Here is a 6,711-nt window from a genome sequence, read left to right as displayed (position 1 = left end):
ACAACCTAGTTAAAGAATCATGCACCAGTTATTAATAGGTCAAAACAATTCACATCTACTCCCCCATAAAAAAATAATGGATGGCTACTCATATCAACAACTCACACATAACAGCATGATAAAATTCTCTCCCTTTTTGTCACAACATGACAAAGGAAAGAACCAATAAATTCTAGTGGAAGTAGACAAAAAAGGAAGAATAAGAAGAGTAACTAGGAATAAATAAACAAGATATTCAAGATAGTAAATCCATAAACAAACATTGTTCAAGCATGATCAACTATGTTCAACCATATTAAACAAAAGAAGTCCAAGTATCATAAAAGTTATTACAAACCAGATAAGCAAACACTAATCAAAACCCGATAAAGGAGCAGGTATGAAAGGATCAAGTTTATGAAGTCCCCTGTTAAGGTGCCTAAGATAATTGCGCATATATTTGAATTGCAAATCATAGGAAACATTCATGCTTTCTACCTTCTCCTCAAGTGAGCACAATCGCGCATCAAAGTCAGATGGCTGATAATCAGGATCATTTATTGAATCGGATTTGACCTCAACAAAAATATCATCCATATTGATGTCATCTGGAGGCAAATCACCTTCTTATTCATTTACGGCATCAGCTCCACCAACACCCACATTGACTTGGCCAGGGGCCAACTTCAAATTCATTTTATTAATATTAGAGTTGTTGAATGGTAGGTGATGGATGGGAGCTCCTCCTACAGGCATAGCCACTAAACTGTGGCCAACACAGTCATAAGATACGCGAAGGGAATGTCACTGTGTCTTGGATGGAGACGGAACTGAATGATGCAATGACAAATCAATGAAGGAAGACAAATAGATGAACCAGAGATGATGGAATGTAGAATACATACCATGAATGTAGTGAGTTCAGTTATGGTACCAGAACGAGGATAGACATTCGAAATGAATATCCTATGAAGGACTCTGTATCTGGGTAACAAATACTTTGAGGCAAGCGCATTTCCAGCAGTATTCCATTCTGCATCTACATTGCATAAATCTCTAGTAAGCCTATGTTTCTCAATTTTAGATGGTTTTGCCACTAGACTGCTAATGGGAATACCTTCATCATTGACAGGTAAATCCATTAGTCTAGAAATAAGATAGCGATCCACATTGACTGGACGTTCTCTAGTTGCAATAGTAAATGTCAAATTTTCAGTGGAAAAATCAGTAATACAAGCATACATAGCTTACGCAATGGAGCGGTATGCCGGCCCACCCCAATGCAGTATGTTATCCCATCCTACAGATTGAAGAAGAGGAAGGATATCAAACGGAGCTAGATGATCAACATTAACAGGTCGTTCAACTATAACATTGCGCATCCTAATATCCTATATATAAGAGGGATCATCTTCGGGTGACCGAAGGTGGCGCATTGTTATAGGAGTTGATCGAGAAGTAGAAGGATCATGAGATCCTTTCTTCTACCATCCATATGAATCAAAGATAACAAAGATCAAAGAGATTACAAAAGAGGTAGAGAGAATTTTCACTAGATTAGATTTGGAGTAGAAAACGTCAAAAACAACTATGAATCGAGAAATAAATCACACCAATGATGAAAATGGAGTGCAAGGAACTTGATTCTACAAGAAAAATGAAAACCATGCACTAACCTTGAAGAAATAGGAGATGGGTTCGACTGGTCGACCTAGGAGCCGTTGGAGAAGACACCTCAAATGAGGAAAAAGGGATTTTTCTCCCAAATAAAGCATCAAACCCGTGTTATACGACTGGTCGAGTATATGCTTGACCGGTCGTGCCACAACTAGTCTAGTATGTACTCGACTGGCCGTGCACAGCCCAAAATATGCAATTTCCATAAAATTTAAAATTTTAAATATTTAAAATAACAAATATGTACATTATGATATAGAAATGCATGAATAATCAATTCAAATTGCACATACCTAGATCAAATTTTAATTTACCAAACCTACTTTTGTCGAGTGATTTTGTAAATATGTCAGCAAGTTGAGTCTCGGTTGGAATATATTCCAAAAAAATTGTCTTTTCTTCCACTAATTCACGAATGTAATGATATCTAATGTCAATGTGCTTGGTTCGTGAATGCTGGATTGGATTTTTAGATATATTAATTGCACTGGAATTATCACAATATAAAACCATAGAATCTTGTGCAATTCCATAATCGCTTAACATTCTTTTCATCTGTAACGACCTTGGAATTTTTGTGCTAATCTTTCCTTAAGTAGTTGTTTTTGGGGTAATTAGCGCTTTACTTGATTGCTTGTGAAATTCGCATCAATCACTTTAAATTGTATCTGCATGGCTCTAAACGTGTAGATTAGTGAGCGCTACGTTACTCTGAAATCTGGGATCCATCGCTAAATCCAGTTGTTCTGGGGAATTTTTGGAAGATCTGGATCGGACCTAGACCGCGCGTCGAAAGTCCGATGGCGATGATCTTAGGTTGTCACCGAGTTGGGCTTGGTCTTCACCTCAAAAATCAAGTCGATCGGATGTTCTAGGTCGATTTGGTTGAGTTCGGAGTGAAGAGTGTGAGAAGGGGTTGAAATTTAATAAGCTTTTTATGAAATTGAGTCGTGTCGCTTGCGCGACGATTTTAAGCATTCTCACCGTTGGATTTCGACCCAATTTCACCCTCGAATCAGGAGTTGGCCCCGGCATATCCTAGTGCTTGTGGACTGATCGAGTTTCCGTGACCGTTGAATTGAGTGTGGTCCGCCACGGCCGATCTGTAGAGCCGGTCGGTACGAAAACTCAGCTGACCTAGATCCATGGTCGGTGAGCTTAAGTCCGACCTTTCGTGGTTATAGGCCCACCAAGTGCTTCGTTGGATCGAGAAAGGCGTACTTTGGTTATAACCTAAGTATACCTTGACCATAGGGTTATTTCCATCATTTTAAGGCCTATATATAGTCCTTAAACCCTAGTTCTCATTTCCATACGAATTTTCTCTAACCCTAGCTTGGAAAGAGAGTGGAAAAGAGAGAGTTAGTGAGAGAGATTGGTTGGTGAATCATCTTGATTCTTCCTTGTTCTTCTTCACCTTTGAACCTTTACTTTGAATCGTTCCTCTGACGATTCTGAGTTCTTTTGGGGTAAGTTAACCTAACCCTAACCTGTGTTAGAGCTTAGACTAGACTTGGTGTTGTTGTATCTCATTTCTATCCTTATTTTAGGGTATTCTTGCGCCGTTGACGAAGACAACTCGTCTAAATCAGTTCGGCGGTTCTTTCTTTGCTTAAGGTGCGGACTTTAAGTGTATAGGTTATGGTTTTCAAGGCTTTCAATCCCAGTTAGTGATTTATTCTTGTTATGGATGAGATTTCACATGTCAAATGTTATGTTTACATTGCTTTCTTGATATGCATGTGCTATGTTGAGATTTGTGTATTCTAAGTGTATTTATAAAGTACCGTATACGTATAAAATACGCACCTATGTTTGCCATGATTTTGGTCATGTATGTATGCTAGATGCATGTATGACAACTCCTTGGAAGAAGGAATTGTCTAAGTGCATGTATTTCAACATGCGTCAGGTATGTTGTTCCATGGATGCTAAGTGTTTGTAGAAATGCATGAATGACCTACGTGTAACTGATTACACTAAATGCAGGCGTTGAGAAGTGATTCTCAATACTTCTATGGATGCGCATGATTTCCCTTATGCATTTACATTCCAAGTTATTTAAATTCAAGCATTCCTATGCTTACATTTATGTTAAATTGATATTCTTCAGATGTGTATGCACCATGATTTGAGTGGTTGTTCCATTACTGTTTTACATTCCATATGAATATCTGTCGTAGTGTAGGATGTTTGGGACTATGCCTTAGTCCAGGAAATCGGTAATTGACCCTTTGGTCGTGGTTGAGATTGCTTTCGCCACGTGAGACGCATTAGACGAACCCGAGTCGTATTAGAGTTGGCGGCAGTGGTTTGGCCACGCGGAGTGTTTGCGCACTCTATGTCGTTCAATTCAACGTGCGCTCGTGCTAGTCGAGTTCGTCAACTAACCCGATTGTCCAGTGTATGTTAACCATGTATGGACGCTCGCTTGAATCTAGGGTACCGAACTTACGAGTGATATACTAATATCCCTGGTACTTGATCCGCTTATACTCATGAGACGGACATGGTGGGCTGGGACACCGTGGTCGAGCGGTCGGCCTACGCTGTGGTTACGAGCCTCCCCCTAGTGACGAGTGAGCAACTAAACTCGTGAGCCGATTATGGTGGTATGGGACACTATATTCGTGCTGTCGGCCTACATTGATTGGTGACGAGCCCTTTGTAGTGACCTCGAGCATACCTGGATACCGCAAGGAGGTGACGAGCCGATCTGTGGTAGTAAGGGCATGAAAGGCGTGCATTGATTGGTGACGAGCCCTTTGCTAAGACCTCAACTATATGATCGTATGAGATGTCTAGGATTGACGACCCTAGTATGGATCACTGTTGGATGGTGATATGAGGAAGGTATCTTAGCTTCCCAATCCTGCTGTATGAATTGGACTAATAACAACTTGGTAATCATATCCATGCACCGCATTTGCATGTGCTTTGTAGATGTGGCGCACTTTGAGGCGATGTCATGCGTAACGTAAGATGAAGACGCTGAGGGTGTACGCGTGAGGGCACGCATCATATTGCATTCATACCTGCATTAACAAGAGTACTTAGGATTTATTTAATTGTCCTGCTTTATCATTATTGTTTGATTGAACTGATAGCATGTTAACCAGTGCCTTATTGTTCCACTGAGTTGATCACTCACTCCCACGTTTCTGGGGCGGTGTTTCACACCCACCAGACTCTGTCTTAGGCCCTGATGTTGCAGATGTGGATGCGACGTCTGAGGCAGAGCGGAGCTGGATGACGACGAGGCTGCCTTCTCCTATATGCAGTTTTCAGACGGGTTCTAGCGAGCCTCGGTCAGTTGCGCGGGACCTATGGGATTACTATTTTGGGATCTAAAATGATGTAACTTGTACTTATAATTTTGATAAATAACACTTTTACACGATCTGGTTGTATATGTAATTCAGGGACTTACACTTGTACACATATTTTACTATAAGTCTTCCGCTTGCTTTATTCACTTATCCCTGAATCATATCTGCGTTTTGGCTTAATCTATCCCATGTTTATGTGCTAATACAGTCAATATACATCTCTCATTAATTATGTTGCATAAGTGATGTTTTGGAACTCGGGAGCCGAGTTATGCTCGACCCCCGAATTTCAGGGCGTTACAAGTTGGTATCGAGCATGATCTGGATTAAACCGGACCTGGGTTATGGTCACACACCGCACGTTGTCACCACTATAGTGTAATTGGGTGCGGTCTATCATCGCTTTGTGTTTGTGCTCCGTAGTTTCTATCGGCGAAAGTTTCCTGAAAACCTTTGCCGAGATCGAGTCTGTACCCTTACCTGATCTCACACAGCGAACATAATACTGTTCTAGACCCTCTATTAATGAGTGTAGATGGTCTACCCTCCCATTATTCATTTTTAAACCTTCCAGAAATCGCTGTTTGTATCAGATTTCTGTCAGAATGACCCGATAAGCTTCAAATTACACAAGGGGCCAATCGGGGCATTTTCCGTGGGACCCAGGGGGGAAGCACATCATTTGGACCAAGGAGGACCAGGAGGACCTCGCCAAATCGGCGAGGCATCGCCGATATGTCCAGAGACCGGCGATGCCATCGCCGGTTCGGCGAGAGCCGGTCGGCGGGCCGGGCCGACGCGGGCCGATCGTCCATGAGGCTTGTGTGGCCCACCCCTCCACGGGTTTCACTTTAAAACCACTCCTTTTACCTATTTCCTTTACAAAACCCTCTTCCAAGCTCTCCTTTTCTTCAACAACCTCTCCAAACTCTCTCAAATCTCTCCCAAATCTTCATCTTCCTTCCATTTTCGTGCAAACCCATCACCCCATTCTCAAATCTTCTATTCCATTGCTGATTTCTCCATTTTTCCCTCTCATTTGAGCCCTTTCATTCCCTTTTTGGCTCATAGTTGTGTGGAAGCTTCACCATCTTCCTATTTCTCTCTTTCTCTCATTTCTCATGGCCCTCTTTGAGATTGTGACGGCCATCTTTTCCATTTCTTCCCTTCTTTCCTTGATGGGGAAGAAGAGAGCGCCCGTGGATGAAGCCGGGCCGAGCCGCCCAACCCGTGCACGGAGGCCGAGAGGTGCCGCCGCTAGCACGTCCGCCACGCGCGAGTTCCAGACGAAGCGGGACCTCGATCCTCGAGCTCCTGTCAGTAGGACCTTGTTGGCGGAATTGTCGCATGGAGTCTATGAGGGGCGTAGAGTCCTTTTTGAGGCTCATGTTGATCCGCGGCTCTTTGGAGAGTTCTTTTTGTTGGAGCGCCTAGAAGGGGCCGGTTGGGGTCCCTTGTTCGAAGGCGAGTATCGCGCGAATGCTAGCACTGTTCGGGCCTTCTATGCCAACATTCTGGAGCCTTCGCTGGATCCTCTGCAGTTCAAGATTCCCTGTGGTAGCGGTCGAGTTGGAATTGTCAATGTTGCTTTGATATCCCGACTCTTGAAGGTGCCACTTGGGGAAGTGCATGCCAGCGAGAAGAATGTGGACAGTGTGCGCGAGAGGGATCGTCGCACCCGATCCTTGTGTGGTCGTCTGGTCGAATGGCAGCCGAATAGGAGTCT

The sequence above is a fragment of the Magnolia sinica genome, chromosome 3 (genome assembly GCF_029962835.1).
Source record: "Magnolia sinica isolate HGM2019 chromosome 3, MsV1, whole genome shotgun sequence".
Classification (NCBI taxonomy): domain Eukaryota; kingdom Viridiplantae; phylum Streptophyta; class Magnoliopsida; order Magnoliales; family Magnoliaceae; genus Magnolia; species Magnolia sinica.
Note: the sequence above shows the minus strand (reverse complement) of the source record.